The sequence below is a fragment of the Apteryx mantelli genome, chromosome 4 (genome assembly GCF_036417845.1).
Source record: "Apteryx mantelli isolate bAptMan1 chromosome 4, bAptMan1.hap1, whole genome shotgun sequence".
NCBI classification, from domain to species: Eukaryota; Metazoa; Chordata; class Aves; order Apterygiformes; family Apterygidae; genus Apteryx; species Apteryx mantelli.
This window is the reverse complement of record NC_089981.1, coordinates 86,084,046-86,103,747: the sequence shown is the minus strand read 5'-3', so window position 1 is coordinate 86,103,747 and position 19,702 is coordinate 86,084,046. Positions and strand designations below refer to the sequence as shown.

Below are 19,702 nucleotides of genomic sequence, written 5' to 3'. Positions count from 1 at the left end.
CTGGCCAGCCTTGTTGTCGCCTTGTGTTGCTGCTAACATTCACCTGCCAGCCTTGATGTCCTCCTTCACGGCAGCTTTGGGCAGTCCTCGAGGCCTCTTTTGAAGATGCTTGGCATCTCCCTAGATATGAAGCATGCCAAGATAGCTTCTGGGAGGAGAAGCTTCTTGTGGTGAGGGCACTTGGCTTCTCTGTCAGCATGTGGAAACCCACAATTAAATAGCTGAAAGCTTTAAAACGGTCACTAAAGGCTTCTGGGTTTCTTCCGCTCCTGTAATCAGTGCTCTCGTTAGGTGGCATTTCAAATTGAAAGCGATAGGAGATGCTGCTCTCGGCTTATTGCCGTAGCACCCTGGTAGCCGAGTCCCCGGCGTGCGGCCGTGCAGGGGCTGCTGCTGCTGGCTGCTCTTCCTGCCGGGGGTTTCGCAGAAGGGTCAGCGTATCTGGGACGGTGGTGCAGGAGGTGTGGCGATCTCCTACATCCTCCCCTTCCCACGGGGGTACCGTCGCCGTGCGGGGAAGCGAGCGGTGTTTCCGCCCGCGCCTGCTCCGCGGGACGCTCGCCGCAGCCGTTCCCCGCGCGGCCTCCCCGCGGCTCGCGTTACGCCCCGGGCAGAAGAGAGAGACGGGCTGCCTTGGAGACGCGACTGCAGGGTGGCGTGCAAGCGTCTGCCCGGGGCTGCCGCGGTTAATAACGCGGCCTGCCCGATCCGCTCTTGCCGCGAGCGCCTCTGACGGGCCGGCTGCTCGGGCAGGCGCTCTCGCCGGCACCGGCACACGCGCCGCCCGCGCTGCTCCGAGGGGCCGCGTGAGCGCGGCTGGGCTGGGCTGTGCTCGCAGGCTGGGTGGTCCAGCCTAGCTGCGGGATGGAGTTAACCCCGGCGGGGCCTTAACGCCTGGGCTTTCCGAAGGAGCCGGGCTGCAGATGCCGCGTTTCGGGTGGCTGGTGCCCGTAACTGAAGCAGACTCTGAGAAGGCGCTTTGTGAACGTGCCCGTACCGTCCCTCGGAGAGACGCGGCGGGGAAGCTGCCGTCGGCGCGGGAAGCCTCGAAGGAGAACCGTGTCTCCGCTCGCCGTGGGTTGCTCTCCCATGACCTTGCGCGGGTCACGGCGTCTCCGACAGCCCGGCCCACGTGTGCAGGTTTGGAACCAAGTCAGATGGCACGGCGCTGGAGATGGCGATGACGCGGTGTTTGGCAGCCTCCTTTGAAGCCGTGGCTTTTGATAGCTCGGGATTGCGTGAGCAGCTCCGCGTCTGCCGAGACCCGGCTCTCTGGGCATTTTGAGGATGACCACGTTGCACGGGAAAGGCTTAACGAGGAGGCAAAACGAAAAGAACCGCGAATGCGTTTGTTATTGGTCTGTTGAACCTCTCCTGTGAGTTTTTTGAGTCCCTCCTTGTGGTTTTTGCATGCCTGGCAATTCGGAGGTTTTTCATACGAGGGAGGAGATTATAATAGGTGGATTCAGAAGGGATTTGGTTCCTCATGTTACGAGCTAAATACAGAGAGGTCTGACAGGAGGAACAAGTTTCATCTGTGGATGAAGATGACTTTCAGAGCTTCGGATGAGGAACCCTGATATCACCTCCCAGTGACGCTTTCTGAGGAGGAGGAGACCCAAGACATCGTGAAGATTGGGCTGCTTACCTAAGGGGGAAATCAGCCTGAATAATGCCAAATCAGGCTTGCAAAAAATAGCTTCTGATTAAATGATTATGACACTCTGTAGCAGGTTAATCATTGATGGTGGCTGAAGTTCTGCAAGAAGTGTTACATTTTAAAGGACATTTTTCAAAAATCCCTTTTTCTTTCTTTGAGCCTTTTTATGCACAGACTCGTCTGTTAGTAGGAGCAGTGAACAGCCTCTTGCCCAATGGGGCCTCCAAGTATTATCCCAAGGCACGGAAAACCAAGAAACAACTGAATTACTCAGCAGTTCCTGAGGTGCTGCATTGCTGAGGTCTTTTTCCTCAGTTCTCCCAGAGTGAAAACAGCACTGCAGAACTCGGCAGACCCTTTTAGGAGACGTAGTGGGGTTGGAGAAGCCCCTCAAGGTGGCACCTTTCTTGGTAGGACCTGAACAGAGGAGGTCCTGCACGGGCAAGCTCATGCGGGCTTGTGCAGCAGAGCCTGCCTCCAACCCGGCCGGTTACGTGCCGGCTTTGAACCCGGAGCCGGTGGCCGTGTCAGCACAGCGCTGTCCTTGGAGGCTTCTTGGCTTGGGCACCGCGGGGTGCCAGCGGAGCAGCACAGCCTTTGGATAAGAGATATCTTGTCCACCCGGCGCGAGCATGGGTCTGTCTGCAGAGCCTGTGTAGGCGTACCCGGTTCCTTGCTGGAAGGTCGCGTTCCTCCTCCGTCTCTCCCACTCGGCTCTGCCCTCCCGCGTGCCCCGCAGCCGCCGTTCAGCCTCGCGCCGGCGTTGCCTCACGTAAACCCCTGCACAAACAGCCCGGGCCCGGTCGCGGGGCTTCCTGGCACTGCATGATGGCTGCTTTTTGTGTCGCGCCGTCACACAGCTCTGCTTCAGCTGCAAGATTTGTAGTGCCCATATTCAGGGAGCCTTTTTCCTGAGCTTAGCACCGAGGTAAACACATATTTCTAAAACTGAGTAGGTTTGCAGAAGCATCTGAACACATCTTCAGCCGAATCTAGTCTTAGATGGTAAGCTGTCATTTGCGTGAACAACCCTATGGTTCACCAGGACCTCGATAATGCATCAGGTTAGCTACAGCTTGTGGTTTTTTTCCAGTGCCTGGATAGGAGCACGTGTCCCGCTGGCGAAGCGTGCTGCGTTTTGCACAGAGATCTGCTGGAGGGTTAGCAGCAGTGGCCTCTCCGAGATAGCGTTCCCCAAGCACGATGTGTTGTACTGGAGACCGAGGCTTGCAGCACGTGGAGTTGTTGGTTTTGAAGCCTCCTTTGGGTTGTAACTTCTGCTAATGTATTTCGATGGCAGCGTGTTCTGACAACCTGCAGGCTCAGCTGGAGACAACCTGACCATACTTCATACGTTAGTTCATAAGCTTCTGTAACACAATATTTGCTTGGACGCAAGCACAGTTAAGTCCACAAACAGATGCTAGAAAATAAACATGGCTAGTCAGCCTTTGTCCCAACCCCTCGAGTCAATCAATATGTCCATTAATCTTCTATTTCAAAGCAAATCCCTCAAACTGTTGCAGTTTAAGTTTTATTCTTGATATTTTTAATTTCTCCTGTTACTTGTGGGAGTTTATCCAAGTAGGAGCTTAATCCAGCAGCATCTTCCAGGGCGCAGACTTCCCCGACCCAGCTCCACAAAGGCACCGCTTGTTTCTGACACTGAAATGGAGCAAAGCCTTTCCCAGAGGAGCAATGTGGTGATCTTGCCTGCGGTACTTTCGTCTTGCATTGTGGCATAATTAGATGCAATGCTATTATGGTTTAGGGTTTAAATATGGGTAGTTGAAGTTCACATGAGAATTCGCTCTGCGCTGTCCTCGTCTGCTTCTCTTTGACTCGACCTAGACCCAGACTGACACTGTGAGAACAGATCTGGCTTTGTCTCATGGCTGATCAGGCTTGTTGAGGGCTTTGAAACTTCATTCAGATTTATCATTAATTTCTAGTTCTCTTTAATGGTATTGGCTGATGTTAGCAAAGATTTGAGGAACTGTTACTAGAGGACAAAGAGAGATTTCTGCTCTCCAGCATTTCCAGGGCAAGTCTGCCAGCATTCTAAAGGAGTCGCTCTGGATTTGCACCACTAATGGTGATCTAAGACTGGCCCAGTGTCATAAGTGACTGGTTTGAGTCTGGAGCAACCTTAAGGGTATAGATTCATCGAGAGTGGTGAAAATTAACATACTACCACCCATCCACTGTATCACGGTGACTGCCTCTGTGCATTCTTAGCCTGTCCCATGAAGCTTGAGCTACAACTTTAAACCAAACTTGTAGTATGCTGGGAATAAAGGTAGCCTCCTCATGGGCTTGTGAACACAAGTGGGCAAAAGGCCAAAACTACGCCAGGCCTAGTGGGAAAGGATCAAGCAAAGAGCCCTTAGCTCTGCAGCTGAGTCAGACGGCAATTACAAAACGCCTGGGTTGCAAAACACATTTGCAGTGGAGATGGGGCTTTAAATATCCAATGTGAAACAACAGAAAGAAGCAGCCCTCTTTCTCCAGAGCAAAGGGGCAGCCAGTCTGAAGAACCGCTTTTCCAGGGTGCGAGGCTTAGCGGGCAAGCTTTCACAAAGGCAACATGTGCGGAGCACCTTATTCTGCCTGTTTACCTGCACAAACACCTCTCCCCTTAATGTTATTAATGCATCATTAAATATTCTGCTTTGCAGCTGGCAAAGAGAGGAGCAGTCTTAAAAACTTTGTTTAATAAGAGCCTTTGGCTCTTCTCTCAAGGATCCGTGACAAAGGGGTAAGAAATGAAAGTTACAGACCAACAGTTTCTTGCGCTTAGCTCTGACTCCTTTCTTTCCCCTGTGTAATTGGTTCCACCTGAGTATGATCTGATTGCACAGGGGGGTTCATTTGTCAAGTGGAAGTACAGCATAGCTTAACCCTGTGTTCTCTGCCTGCTCAGAAGCGAGTGTGCACAGAGAAACAGGAGGGTCTGTTGTTAAATACGTTTGTCCAGCACTGAGAAGCTGGGGTGCAGTTACAGTCGATGCACTGATTCGAACTGAACCGTAAGGGCAGCATGAAGGGAGTGATATCTACTCCATTTGGCAATATCAAGCCTGTTGAACCACAGCTGTAGAGGCTTCAGTTCCTAGCTCTGCCATGTATCTGCTGGACAAGCCTTCTGGTTGTCTACTCCCAGTATATAGCCTGGGAATAACAGTGTTACTTCTTTCAATAGTTTATGGTGAGACTTTCCTACGCTCTCATCTTTGGTGTGGTGCCAGGGCAGTTCCCTGGGAGTGCAGGTTCCAAGGGACAAGAGCTGCCAGCCCCCCTGCACAGGGGCAAAACGTCTTGATTTTACTGCAGGAGTGACAATAAGTTGCCCCAAACGTTTTAATTTAAGAGCCAGATGTTGCAGGTGCTTTCTCACAGATAAACGAAGACCTTCTTATGCAAGTACCTGCTCAAAAGGTGTCTCAGTGTCAAATGCAGACAGCGCTTCAACAAGGATGAGTTTCTCCAGTTGTGACCTTGCCTATGGGATGAGAGCACTGCACAGCCTGTGTTTAGGCTACAGTTGTACCATAAAGCAGTAGCACACCAGGTTCTCCGGTGTGGGATGGCCACAGAGAAGGTAGGTAGTGCTCACAGTTGATGCTGGCCTTACAGGAGTCTTGTGTGTCTAGGGGTCCATCTCCTGTCTGTGCTTCCAAAAAGAGAAGGAGGTTCTTCAGCCTGGTAGTGGTGTTATCCAGGTGATCCTAGTGAGAATAGGACAGTGGTCTTTGCTGGCAAGAAAAGAGGAAGGAACTGAATCGGCTCCTGTCTCTATCCCAGCCCTACTGCTCATTGCCAAGCCCATGACATTGGCCAAACACAGCAAGTAGCTGCGGTTATCCCATGATGCAGGTGCATGGCCTGTGGTGCCCTGCAGTCCTGCCCTGGGCTGAGCGCCGGACTGTGTCCCTGGCACGTGCTGGCTTGATCCCAGTGTGCTCCAGGTCCTTTTGGAGCAGCACCGTTGTGTGAAGGTGTGCTGTGGGTGGCACCAGGGGACTGAGATGATGGTGTGCATCACAGATCAGTGACAGATGGAGACAGTCAGAAACTTCAGGATCGAATATCCTGTACAGCAGAGATCCTGGACGTTGAGGCTGTGTTTATACAGGAGAGCTGTAACAAACTCTTTGGTATGTCAGTGTCACTGTGCTGCCCAGATTCCCCTACCTGTGAACAGGGAGATCCTTGACCAGCAAAGCTGTTTGGCAGTCTCTGGTTGCACTGCTGCTTCTGAACAAAAGGGAGAGATGTGATGCACTCAGACCCCTCTAACGCTCTTCCCGTGGGAGTCTCTGCTAGCAGGACTGAGTCATTTGTCTAAGAGGAGAGAGCGAGCAGTGCAATATAGGAGAAATGCTTGCCTATTTTTTTCTTATTTGTCCCCAAAAAGAAAAATCTTTTATCTTGTCCTAGATCTGAAGAGATTGAATAAATCGGCGTACTTTCTTGAGTGCCAGACAGTAATGCCTGCTTTTGTCGAGATTCATGGCTCTCAGCTGGCACCTGCCAGCTCTCAAGAAATATTTAGGTTTCAGAGTGATGCTCAGGTGTCACCAGTAAGAAGTACTGGTGTTCAAACTCCCTGTAGCCTCAGGAAACTTCAGGGATGCTGGTGGCAGCAGGGCACCCTGCAGAGAGAAGGACCGTGCTGTGAACTCTTCCTATTCTGGAGCAAGCCCTGTGCCAGTTTGTGGAGACACCACCTTTCTCTAAAGGGGTTTCTGCCATGTTTCTTACTCAGAGGAGAACCCAGCCCAACTGCTGCTGTACAGACAGATCTGTAGCTACTAAACTGTACGTCAGCATGTGTACGGGTGACGTTGCTTGCTGGATTTTGCCTGCGTTTGCCCCAGTTCTGGCTGAGATTGCTGAGCTCTCTGGTGAGACAGATGATGAAGAAGACTGATGATCTGGGGCAGAGCCCTGCTGAGAATTGAGGTGGAAGAAGCAACGCCTAGAAAGCACTTGTCATGGGCAGAGTGTGTTTTGTGACTCTTCAACTGTCCTGCACTGTCATGCAATAGATTATTGCCTGCCACTGTAGACTAATCTGTCGTTGTACCCAGCACCCAAACTGATCTTGGTAACTGGGTGGGAATTGCATGTTTTAACCTGAGGGACCAGCCTGGTTTGTGTTGGGTTGGTGGACAACTTGCAAGTACAACTATCTCCTCTGTAGGTTTGCTACCACGTGAAGGTGATTGTGTGTCCTCAGTGTATGTTTAACTTTTACAGAATGACATGTTTCTTCTCATGCAAAGTTATCAGTTAAACAACAAGCTGTTTTGCTTCTTTAAAAATAAAGAGTGCAAAAGTCTTAATACGGGTACAACAGTAAAGCAAACAAATGTGCTGTTCTTACTATTGGGGGCTTAGCTTCGTATTCAGGAATTTTCTTCAGAAACTTTCCCTTCCACTTCTTTCTCAGTTGGCCATGCTATGTACTGAGACTTAGCACACTGGTACTCACCCTACCAGATGGGGATGCCATAGAAATAAAGAATAGGACTCAGGTAGTGCATGTAGGAACGAGCCCGACGTCTGCCAGGTTAGCATCTTTCAGAAATGGCCTTCATGGGACAACGCCTCTAAACTCACAGTAGTCTTTATTAGTTACCCCATCGGTGACAGGGAATCCAGGGAAAGGTGGAGGCTGCAAAACCTTTGCTTGCTTGTTTGTTTGTTTTTCTTTTACTGATAGAGTAAAGCTTGTTGGCCTTTATTATACGTGAGCCTTTCAACTGTAGTAGACTGGGGTATCTGTTGTCTTGCTCATGCCCTCTGGTGTTGCATGTAACCATTGGGGAACATTTCTAGGAGTTGCTCCCCTTGCTAGGGACCCTTAACTATAACATCTTGCAAATTTTGGATTTAAAAACAGAGGAGGATTCATACAAAAAGATAAAGTGACTAGAGTTGTTTTCTACAATCCATGAAGACTGTGCACAAATACCACAGAAAACTGGACTGAGACGGTAGACGGCCCCTTCCACATTGGCTGTTTTGGGAAACAGCAGCGTTTGTCACAGCACTGTGCTCTTCGTCTGCTCTGAAAATGACTCCAGCTGTGTAAACGGCAGATACAGATTTCCTGTCCCGTCTATAAATGCAAAGCACTTGGTCCCTGGGAGGATACGGTCCACAGCTCTGCAGTGTGTCACTTAAGCAGGCGAGGAGATGAATGCTCATCTGCTCTCTGCCTGGAAACCATCAAGCATTGGAAATGATAGCAGTGGTGGAGGAAAACAGGGATGGCCTTTCACCGCCCGGGCGTCAGCAACACTGGGGGGATGCTGTGAGCAAACACTTAGCTACCGCTCTTGAATGGTCACTGCAGAGCTCTGTTTTGTAGCCCATATCCCTTCCTCCTGTTGACGTCACTCCGTTTGCCTTGTTGCTCACCCTCTGCTTAGCAGGGAGGGTATCCAAAATCAAAGGGAGAAAGCTATGTCCATTCTTTGTGCTGGGCAGCTGGCTGTTTGATGGGCCAGGCGCATGTGCTCATCCCGCCTTCACCACCACTCCCGCACTGTCCAGGCCTGATCTCAAAGCAGGACGGCCAAGTGCTCCGTCCATCCCCAAGATTGCTGCAGCCGCTGGTGGGGCTTTTGGCTGGTCAAGTGCAAGGAGGGAGACTGCTCCCTGCAGCTCTGTGGGATCCTGGAGCACAGCAGCAAGATTTGGGCTAGAAAAATATATTCATCGAATGGAAGAGATTCATCTAAGTGGAAGAGATGGAGGCAGCCTAGTCTTTGCTGTGTACGTATTTGCAAGGTCTCATGTGAAGATGCAGGAACCTGGGCTGGTCCTCCTGAAGATGACACTCTGCATTGGGAGAAAAGAAAGATTAGCACATCTAAACTCCAGATCCATTTTTTTACTACGGAAGCAAACTGCTCTGACTGTTTCCCTTTCTGTTTCCAGCTACGTTTGGGCAGTCTAAAGGTCAGGCTGACTATTCCCAGCGAACACCGAAATGGGTAATGCAATACATTGTGCTGCGTTACCAGCTAGCCAGCCCGTCTCTCTCTCCAGACTTTGCTGCTTGCTCCACCAGGGCCCAGGTGGCCACAAACCCTCCTCTTGCTTTAGGAATGTGCCAATATCCGAGATCTACAAAACAATGATGTGGAGTAACCCATCAGCCTCTGCTGAGTGTTTTGCTTTGGACATAGCATCCAGGTCAGCGTTTGGGAGAGCGATTCTCCCAGTCCTGTTTGGCTGAGGCCTCTGGTGTTCGCTATTTGCACCGCCTGCGTTGGTGGTCTCCTCTTGTAGGGGGTCCGCAGCCACACATCCTTGGAGATGAAAGACCGAGTTTCTTGCCCACAGCAGTTGGGTTTGGTGAGATGCAGTTAGCAAAGTGGAGCTTTGTTAATTCAGGTTTCAAACGGCAAGGAAATGGAGATGGGGTCCTCGTCGCCTTGCCCCGCTCTGCTTTTACACAGGAACAAGAGAAGACGGAGGGCATATGTGCAGCCTACACCAGGCAGTGCTTTTTGGCTATGTGAGGATCCTGTTGTAGGCAGGGTGTCAAGCAAGTGATTGATATCTGCTTGCCAAGCAGAAAGAGTAGGCGGGAAAGCGAATGCATTTCCCACAAGCTCCCGGCAGCGAGTGGGTTTTGTGTGGGCTCTGGGTGGTGTGCAGCAGGCTGGATCTTGCAGTCCTGCTTCGGCTCGGGCCTTCTGCCCCGTCAGCTGCAGCGCTTGGAGGAGAGGCAGGTGGCAGAAGGACCAACGGGAACCTGCAACGTTGGCAGAGAGAGCTGCAAAGGGCAGAGGAACTTTGTGTGCCCAAAGCAAAAGAGGGAGGAGACCACGAGACTGGGCTGAGCGGTGACTCACACCGAGCAATGGTGTCGATGGCGTTTAGGCATGTACAGACGGAGATGGGAGCACAGAGGGCTTTATACAGGTGGTCAGCACAGGTCAGGTGCTTGTCACTGATTGCTGGTGGCTGCTTTTAAGTACAAAGCCACGCGGGGGCTCTTAAACCAGCCCTCTTGACACAAAACCGTGCCGTGAAGCATCTTAAATGCTCTGCGTAATCTGGCCTGCTACCCCCCCCCAACAGTCTCCATTGCATCACGTTTTTGACCTGGAAACAGCACAGAAATCACCAGTGCGGCTGATTGATGGTGTCCTAGCTGTGGAGCGAAGTCAGACATCCCCAGTAATTCTTTTAGACCCCTCCGCAGTTTCGCCTGTCTTTTGACCGGGAGGTTTTGTTGACTTTGCTGCAGGCTCCAGCGCACACAGACATGATTCTGTGCATCCGAGGCCCCCAGGCACGCTTTTGGGTCATTACTCACCCGTCTCAGGAGCCTGCTTCTTGCAGGGCTCAGGAGAGCTCTCCTCTGTCAGTCCGTCCTCTCGGCTGCCGAGGAAGAAGTATTTGAGCTGCTGCAGGGGCGTGATGGATGGATCCTCCTAGACCCAAGTGTATTTTACCAGCTGCTCTGGTGCCTGTCAGACACCGCATAGATGACAGTAATCTGTGGTTACTCATTGCATATAAGCTTGTTCCTCTCCCTGAGGGAAGCTTTGCTTTTCTCCTGACCCGGGAATGCTCTTGGGTCCCTGTCTGTATTTTTCACTGCCGCCGTCCTGGTGCCATGAGCCACAGGAACCGCCATCGGCTTCTGGTCAAGGGCTCCAGCTAGGAGTGGGATACCTGGGCTCTCCAGGTGGGACAGCTTGGGACGTGCCGCGTGGTGCTTTCGGCTATTGATGTGTGTCCGTAAAACGTGTGATGAGTAATGCCTCCAACCGAATAAAGCTGGATCCTCCTACCAACTCGTGCCTTGGCACCTAGTTGGCTTCTGTAGGCAACAGCCATCAGACGCTTTTGGGTGCTCAGCACTAACGACAGCCAGCAGCACAAGGGGAGGAAGGGCACGTGCTGGCGAAGGCGTGCAAACTCCCCTCTAAAACCCTTCCTACTCCTTGCAGCCTTTGGGCACCACCTTCTCCCAGCCTTCCCTCCAGACGTCACGAAGGTGGGTTTCCTCCTGACTCCTCCTGAGCATCTCTGTGTGACGAGGAACCCTGGAGAGAATCACCTCTCCATCGCACGTGTTTTGACTGCTGTGAAACTCTTAGATCTGGCAGTAAATAGAAGAAAGATTAGCTCTCGCTCCCGCTGCCACCAAGTAGAAGCTACGCAGAACTCGCACGAGGGCAGCGGCGTACGTGCACACGTGCTGCTTTTCTGAAGCCGGGCAAGGGAAGGACTGCTCTGGTTTATATTCTATCTGAAGTGAATCCAGTCTGTCTCCCGACTGCAGTATTGCGCTGAGACTTGCTGTGTTACCCTGACTCAGTAACATGCTGATATTTAATTAACTTTTGACTTCTGGTTTAAAGGAGCAGTGTACAAAATAGTTATTTACTTCATTTGAAAATTCTTTTAATCGTTACCATAATTATAGCTTCCTGCTCTTTTTTTGGATATTTTTCTTAGCAGGGGGAAGGGAGAGGAGGAGGGGGAATATTTGCTGCTCTCCTTGTGGTTATCACATCCTTCAAATTACTAAAAGAGGCTGGGATAATAGGTCTAGTGATTATATATAGGCACCATCTGCTCTGTTGCTGCTTCCTATCAAAGTGCAGTTAGAAGAGTGCAAGAAGGATATTTTCTCTCCAGCTATATTAAGACTGTTTCCATCTCGGCTCCAAAGCAGAGCTCTCTGAATGCAGATGGATCAAATGCACTGTAATCAATGGCTCATTTTTGGCAGCCTTGAAGCTGAACCTTTTTTTTTTTTCTTTCTTTTCTTTTCCTCTCGAGTTTGTTGTTCCCGTTTGTTATGCAATTCTGTTAAAGGCGAGCTGCTCTGCGTTTGATGTTCTCTTGTAGCTACAGTCCCTCCGTTCGCCGAGCAATATAGTCTTTCATTAGCCAGCGCAGAGATCTGTGTTTTAACTCAAGCGCAAGGAAACGACTGCTTCTGAGGATGCTTAGGGCAGATTTTTTAGCACATACAAGCTTTCAGTTGGTAGAGGAGGGAGAAGGCTGTGCTGAGCTGATTTGGGGCAATAACGGGGATGGATTAATGCCGGTATTACCATAGTAGCTCTGGCTACCCCGTTTTCCACTGGGCATCGTCATTGCAAAGCGCTGCTGTTTGTGTCTGTATTTTGGGCGAGAGGTGGAGTCAGGAGATGTTGGGGGTGCTAGCTAGTAACTGCTACGTACCTTTTGCGTCTTCTCGTGCGGGGAACTGGATGCTGCGTTTGCCAGTTGATGGTGTTGGGGACCTATCAGACTTTTCTTCTCCCCTGAAGCTGGTAATATATTACACTCTTTAAAGAAAAGAAAAACCCTGTGAAGAAAAAGAGGAGAGGAATTCAACAAAGTCCAGGAAACGAAGGGGCAGATAACGTGACATGGAAGACAGTGACAGCTCAGATAGTGTCATTGGGATGGGGTGTCTGAGCTCCGGTTCAGCCAGCCTAGGTGTCTCTATGAGCTGAAGGCCAACGGGAGCTGATACGGCTGAAACGTAGAGGAATTTGTCTTGTGAAATCTGGGCCATGGCGCCTACAAGAGAGGAGGACTTTTTTGAATGAGTGAAAGTGGGTAGAAAGAGAAAAAAGAGGAAAAGCAGTGATACTCCTTGGCACCACCGATAGTTTAATGAACCTGTCTGCAGGCAGCGTGCATCTGTGCAATGCTCTTGGATATCTCCCGTTGACGGAAAAGGACTGTAGAAAGAGATTTCGTGTGTTGCATCACGGTTTGTGCGGCTCGGCCAGCGAGCAGGGAGGAATTTCCCCCAGGAACCGAAAGCAAAAATCAGTAAACTCTGGGGTAACTAGTGAGACTTGGCTCAGCACCGCAGTGTTGTTATTAATGGACTGGGATTCCCCAGGGGCGAGCGCTGTTCTTCTGTGGTTTGTATATAAATGTACGAGAGAAACCGCATTTATTGGCCTGGAGATCAGGGCGTTACGTTTACCCGGCGAACGGAGACAGTACGGTTTGGGGCAGAGCCTCCTTGCAACATTCCTCTAACCCTCCATCCTGGATGCTGATTCCCATCTTCAGCAGTCTCAGGAGCCGCTTTCATTCGTCTTTTTGTCTGCGTGTGAAATGACTGTCCGAATTTCCACCCCACGTCTCGCGGCGCTGCCGGTGGAAGTGAGAAACCCGGCAAGAAGCTCGAGAGAAGTTCCTGGCTTTCTGCTCTTCCCTGAAGCTCCCTGGGCCTCCTTCCAGAAATGGGTCTCCCTGGATTACTACAGCCCCCAACTAGCCGTATTTACATATCTTTAGAAGTACCTGGCAGCTGCGGGTTTTTACACACCCAGCTCGCCGCGCGCGTGGGTGGGGAGCGCTCGGCGTCCCGGGGCCCCGGCCCTGCTGCGGCACGAACGAGTGAATAACGATAATCCTAATTCCTGTGCCCCGAGCTGCAGCCGGAGTTGGACGGGGGGCCGGACGGGGGGCCGGCGGGCTCTCGCTGCGCCGGGCAGGAGCTCCCGACGCCCGCTGGGGCCGACAGCAGGACTCCCCCTGCTTCAGCCCGGCCGGGCCGAGGCCTCGCGTGCTCTGCTCGAGCAGATCAGCAGCAGTAACAAACGGGTTATTGTTGCTCTGTCCAGTCTTTTCCTTGAATGGGAAACTGCGTCTTAAAATGCCTTTTTTTTTTTTTTTTTTTAAGTTTGTTTGACAGTCTTTTTCTGCAGTCCATGCTTCTTCCTGAGTTCCCTGGTCAAGGCTGCTTATATCTGTTTTTTTCTTCTAATGCACGCAGCTACCCGGTGGTCGCTTGCATTTAGGACTGTTGTTTTTCCCCCCCCCCGCCGCGGCTCGTATTCGCCTGTGATTCAGAGCCTCGGACATGGCTTATCCGGCACCGCACAAATGAAGTTAAAGTCACAGCCTCAAAATCTGGGGGGAAGAAAAAACACGCAGAGAAAAGACTCCAAGGGTTAGGGGACACTGCGTTGAAAAATGTCCTGTCAAGCTCTGCCTCGTCCCCGCTTCGCTTTTTGTGGCCGGGTAGGTAGCTCTGTGAATGAGCCACCCCGGGAAGGAGGCCGAGAGCCAGCCGTGATTCACCAGCGTTTGTTCCTTAGAGTCCTCGGCAAAGAAAGTCGGAGAAACGATGAAAAAGCCGCAAGCCTTGGCCAGATCGGGGTAGTCTTCCTGGAACGGGCGATGCCTAATGATTTGAGCAGCAACAGGGAGGGGGGAACGGACGGATTTGAACTCGCTGGGTTTCTCCGCGAGAAGAATTGAAGGCGCTGCTCAGTATTCCCCCTCCGTGTGGGCGCATCCGGCCTGCCCAAGAGACCGTGCAGCCTCGGTGGAGCAAAAACGTGATCCGTGCTTTATGTAGCAGACCATTTGGGATCAAGGCGCTGCTTTTGGATATCTTTTCTCACAGCTAGTTAGAGTTTGACTGCAGATTTGCAGACCAGGAAAGGAATAGCACGTGATGGGACGCTCTTTGAGGATGGGCCGGAACAAGGTTTACAGCCAAGAGAAAACCCAGGAACTCCAAGCGCATCTCCAGAAGGGTTCAGTAGGCACCTTGCAGCACTTTTTCTTTCTCCAGTGATGGGAGAAGGGGATTCTGCTTTGCAATCCCCTGGTTTGCCCATGCACTGGTAAAAGGGTTGTGAGCTCGTTTTAAGAGCACTCTGGGTTTCAGGGACCTGCTGAGGACCGCAGAGCGGCGGAGGGCTGGCGAGGGGCGCGCGGGGGGCAGAGGGGCGGCCGGCGCCTCGCCTGCCGTCACGTGCTGCTGGGGAAGGGCTGCTTGCAGAGCCCCGCTTCCTTCGCTCTAATTACAGGAACCGCTGGCTTTTTCCTTCTGTGGCACGGGCTGAAAAATTGGCCTGAAACCCCGCGAAACCACAACACAAATGTCTTACGCTGCGCCACATGGTCTTTAGCGGACAGAAATGCTCTTGAAATCGGTTCTTGTGTACCAAAATAGGCACCACCACTTCAAAAAGGAAGAGAAAAAATAAACTCCGGTCTCCGCTGCCTGTGCTGTACATGCCTCAACGGTTCGAGATAAAGGGCCACAGTCTGCTTGGGACTGAACAGAGCCCGTTTCACAGGGAAAGCGCTCAAACGCCTTTCTGCCTCGAAGTTTCTCCAAATAAGTTGCAGTATCTTCCAGTGCAGCCAGGGTTTGATCTGCGATAAAGCTGGTTTTGTCCGGGCTGGTCCTATGCTGGTGTCGGCTCCGACGGAGACGGAGCCCCGCTGAGCAACGCACCTGCTGGGGACCGGTCCCCGGCTGCTGCCAGTGGCCCCACAGCGGTCCTCCGGGATGAGAGGCCTGCAGCAAATCCCTCGGCTGCAGCTGTGGCCTGGAGGCCAGATGGAAACATCCCTTTTCCTTGTAACCCCTAATCCCAGCCCTCCGGGGAGTTTCGCTTCGCTCTGTCTTTGCGGCGGCGCATTGCGAATCCGCATCCTGCAAGGAGGAGTCCCGTACACCAGCGGCATGTGGAAATGGTTGGGTCCTAATTGTTGTTTCTTCTCTGTCTTTTAATTTTTTTTCCCCCTGGAAATACGAAGCCTAGCTTGATTTGAAACCGGAGACAACTTCTGTGACACCGCATTTCTGGATGCCACTGGCTCCAGGTTATTTATTATATTTTTTCCTAGGACGCAAAACATTTTGAGCGCATATTGAAGCCCTTATATTTAGTAGCGATTGCCAGATTGTGCCTGACCCTCGTTTGGAGGCTACGGGGAGCGTTGGGACGGACCCAAGAAGAACACGAGGAGCCTCCTGGCTCCTCCGCAGGAGACAAGCCCACGTGCAGACTATGTGCCGTCTCGCTGGTCCCCAGCGTGGCACACCATGGGCATGGAGACGCCGGCTCTTCCCCACACGCCTCCAATCCGGTGGGTCCGGGAATTCATGCAACCTCTTCTCCTCCGTGGGAGGATGCAGCAGGGTCCAACGCGGGGCAGAGGCCGCGACGCGCCGGCCGAGAGCCGGCTGCCTCTGGATGAGCGCGTGCCGCAGGCTCCGAGCTGCAGCAGAGGAACAAACAAATTACACCAGTCGGCACCAACTAACGGCCTTATCGCGGCGTGGGCCGGGATCTATGCTGGCCTCCATCCCATCAGATACCTCGCTGGAAGTGCCCGGACCGGCGGCCGGTGCGTTTGCAGCGTGATTCGTCAGGCTGACAGCCCTTGCGAGTGATGGCTCTGCCACCGCGCGACCGAGCCGAACGGGGCGTTTAAAGGACGTTGCCGTCAGGCGCGTGGCCCCTCGTGGTACCGCGTAGAGGTGGTGCTCGTTTTACGCGTGCTTTTGTACTGCGGGTGGCATAAAAGAGGAGATACTGCTCGTAACGCTGTCCTCTGAGTTTATTTAAAAGCTCTCAGGTCATTAGCATGCAAAAGGCAGAATTACAAAAAATGGGAGTGATACTGTACTGCTGGATTCCAGTTAAGTAGGCTAGTGGGTGAGGAAGCATAGAAAATCAGGCGGACGAGACGGTAAGCTTAGTTTTCCACTGCTGGCCTAAATCTGCTTGCATGTCCTTCTCGGTCCTTTGAATGTTGCACTACACATTGCAGCAGGCAGGAAAACCCTTACAGACCGGTGCTTACACTCGCTTCAGAGTTTCAGCACCTCGTGTGTGCCAGTTTGGCGGGGATGCGCCGGTCTCTCTTCGGAGGCCCGTTTCCTCCCTTTGTTAGCGCGGCTTGTGGTGCTGCCGCAATCCGAACGGCAGAAGTTCCCCGCCTGCATTAGGGAAGTTTATCTTACCGTAGAAAACTGTATCGACTTCCTTTTTACATTAAAGCTTGAGATTTTCCCGAAGCAAAAAGCGAGACGGGAGCTTAGCGTTGTGAACCCGTGCTCCTTTCGCTTCCCAAGTTAAGCACGTGCGGACCGTTTATTTTCGTAGCCGAGTGCCCAGACGAGGAGGCCCCGCGGGAAGTCCCGGCGAGCCCGTCGGCAGCCCCCGGCTCACCATGGGCCAGCCGAGAAATGCGCAGCACAGTCAAGAGGAGGGAAGGAACCGAACTGCACTGACACTTGCAAGATCGTTAGCTGCATCCTCTGTTTCCACGGGGGATACGGACGCAAGCAGTGTCTTTATTAATATCATGCCTGACGGTTAAAAAATGAAAAAATTGAGAGGGAGAGGTGTGTTTATGCCATGCAGATAGGTGCATGTTTATGCCATGCAGATACCGTCCCGGAGTTGCTGCGCTTGTAGCCTGAGAGCTAATGGAAACCGGTGAGAGGGATTTCAAGAAGCTCTCTTGTTTACCTGTATCCTTTATGTTCAAAAAAAACTTAAATAGAGTAAAGTTAGGCCAGTGCTGAGAGCTTTTAAGTAATCCGCTGGAGCTGCAAGCGGGGCTTCCGCAGTGGTTTCAAGCGGGCAGGGAGGAAGCCGACACTTGTCTCACTAACGCCTGCCCATCTGGTTCGTTGCCCAACGTTTTCCACCGCGGCACTTGCCCGCTTCACCCCCCGGTAGGATTTAACGTGCATCAACGCAGTGCTCGGTGTCAGCCCGCATCAGGTGGGAGCAGCGACGGTGTGGTGCTGGTCTTGTTCGGTTTAGGCAGTGATTTATTTCAAGCGTTTACTGCAAGCCCCAGGTCCTCTTAGCACAAGTAGAAAGCGTAATTATAAAATCTACGTCTTAGATGTTAGCAGTGACAAGCGCACGTAAGGCCTTTTCGAAGAGACTGTGACTCTTTCGGCTCATCCCTTTCGGAGGAATTATCCCTACTGCATCTTCCAGCGGTTGTGCGAATTGACTCATCGTTTAGTAAAGCTGCTTGTGGTTTAGTAAAATACAAGGTCTTTTGGACCCTGGCTTTGCGTTATCTCAGGAAAAGAGGTGGAACTAATCTTTATATGTTGCACTGGGTGATTTCTAATTGTTCGTGACCATCCTGTGGAATTCATTATTTTTCCTCCAGCCAACACTGGCTTCTAATTGGGGGAATGTAAAATTAGGATGGAAGAGCAACAATTTGCAAGGGTAGCACTGCTCAGGAAGGAATCTGAGCTGGATTTAAGAAAAAAAGAAATTCTCTTGCTTGGAAAAATCTCTGTAGGAAGAGGAGAGCTTAAAGACGAGAGGATTTCAGCTGGCGTGCAGCTCGTCACGCTCTGGAAGCGAGGACCGCTCCTGTCTCCTGCCTTTTGGCTGCCCCAGCGCTCTGTGCATTGCTTTGCAAGGTGGCTCGTGTTTTAGGTGACAAGACAGGGCCACAAAGGCAGCACCTGGAGCCCCATGTGGGAAACGGCGCCCGCGGCCGTCTCGGGCGATCTGGGTTTTCTCACTGTTGATGAAAGTGGATAATTATGTCCTGCGAGTCACGTGCACAGGTTCACGGGCCCTTGCGTGCCGCCTTCCTTCCCTGGCTCCCAGCAGCTCCCCTTCGTGTGAAGGACACATGTATTTCCTACAACCAGGAGGCTTGCTTCCATCGGCAGATTTTCCAGGAGAGCAAATATGGGGTGGCTTTTCCCTTCCGGACATTTGGGATCCTGGCTGTGGGGCTCTGGGCTCAGATGGGACGCTGGGACGACACGGCTCTGATGCTCCGCGCTTGCGACGAGTTTGGAGACTGCAGTTCAACTGATAGACATCTCGATGACCTTGATAACTTCCTGGCTATTTTTATCCCGTGTTTCCCCCTTTTTTTTAATGTCAAACACTTCTTTCTCTCGGGACGATGACCTGGGAAGCCAGGCAGCGGTGGCTACAGGAAGAGCAGCAAGGTGTTGCGATGCCGAGTGCGAGCGGAGGACGTGACATCTCCAGGGTCCAGCTACGGCGCTACTTTTGGAGCACAATTGCAAAGCCCGGAGCTGTGGTGTTTACCTTCCCGACCGCGTTGTCACAGCCGAAATAGCTGGTCCAAGAAGACCTCCTTAAATATATCTATCTTCCTGTCAGGAAACACCACGACTTTAGGAAATCTAACGCTGCTCTGAAAACAATTCCAAGTCCTCGCTGACATCCTCTTCTGGCGAGAGACTTCTGGAGGACATTTCTACTGTTGCCGAATGGAAAGGGGATGAATTTTTTAGCCTGAGCCGTTGCCTTTGCTTCCCCGCGCCAGGCAGGCCGCGGGGGCTCAAAATGCTCGGCCACAGGGAATAGTAAAAACCAGCATTTAAGGAACTTCCCGTTTGTGCTTTAGTAGGAAAAGCGACAAGAGTGATGGATTTCACCGAGCTTTAGGGAATGTGATTTGGAAAGAAAAAACTGCAAAGTTTTTGCTTCGCCCCCGTGGGGGCTGCAGCGGCGTTTGAGCCCCCTCTGCCCGCAGGTTCCCCCGGCGCAGCCAGCCTGCTTTTCGCCCCTCTGCTGCGCACCTCGCTGATCCGCGTGAGCAAGCTCACGGCTGCCGGCGCTGGGAAGGCGGCACCTGGGGCAGGATTCGCCCTGGGCTCCGGAAGCGAGTCCTCCCGAGCAGACTGGGACACGGTGTCCGGGTAGCCGTCGCGATGCCGGCCACATGGCTGCGAGTCCCTGCCCGGGCAGCCTGCACACGCTGCAGAGGTTTTCCGGACGCGGTCATGGGAGAACAGCCCCCAGTATTAAGTCCAGCTATTTTCATTCAGTATACCGCAATAAAACGTGGGAATAAGAAGTGCTTTATATCTTAAAGCTTTAGGTTAAAGTATATTAAATGTCTTTATGTTTAACTGTCGTAAGCCAGTTTCATGACTTCTGTGAACAACAGAATTTGAATTTTGTTAAGCCCATAGACCAACCTTTTCATACATTTTTTGCAGGAAACAAAGACAATTCTTCAATATCCGTCTTCTCCTCCATATACGATGTATTTCTCCCTATTAACAAACAAACCAAAGATGTCTAAATCTTTAGGGAAATACCCCAAAATTAATGAGACAATATAAAAGAAGAATACTGAAAAATGGAGTAGGCTGAAGTTCAGGCCATTCAGCAAAAATTGTATTTAAAGATATATTCAAGATTAATCATTTCTACCAAAAAATGCCAGAAAACCTAAGATTTTCTTTTG

At 51.7% G+C, this 19,702-nt stretch overlaps 1 protein-coding gene across 4 annotated transcripts in view; it reads left to right on the top strand.

Moving 5' to 3' along the window:
• SAMD4A (sterile alpha motif domain containing 4A) overlaps window positions 1–19,702 on the top strand; it is a 128,212-nt gene that overhangs the window by 76,371 nt on the left and 32,139 nt on the right. The window lies entirely within an intron of this gene.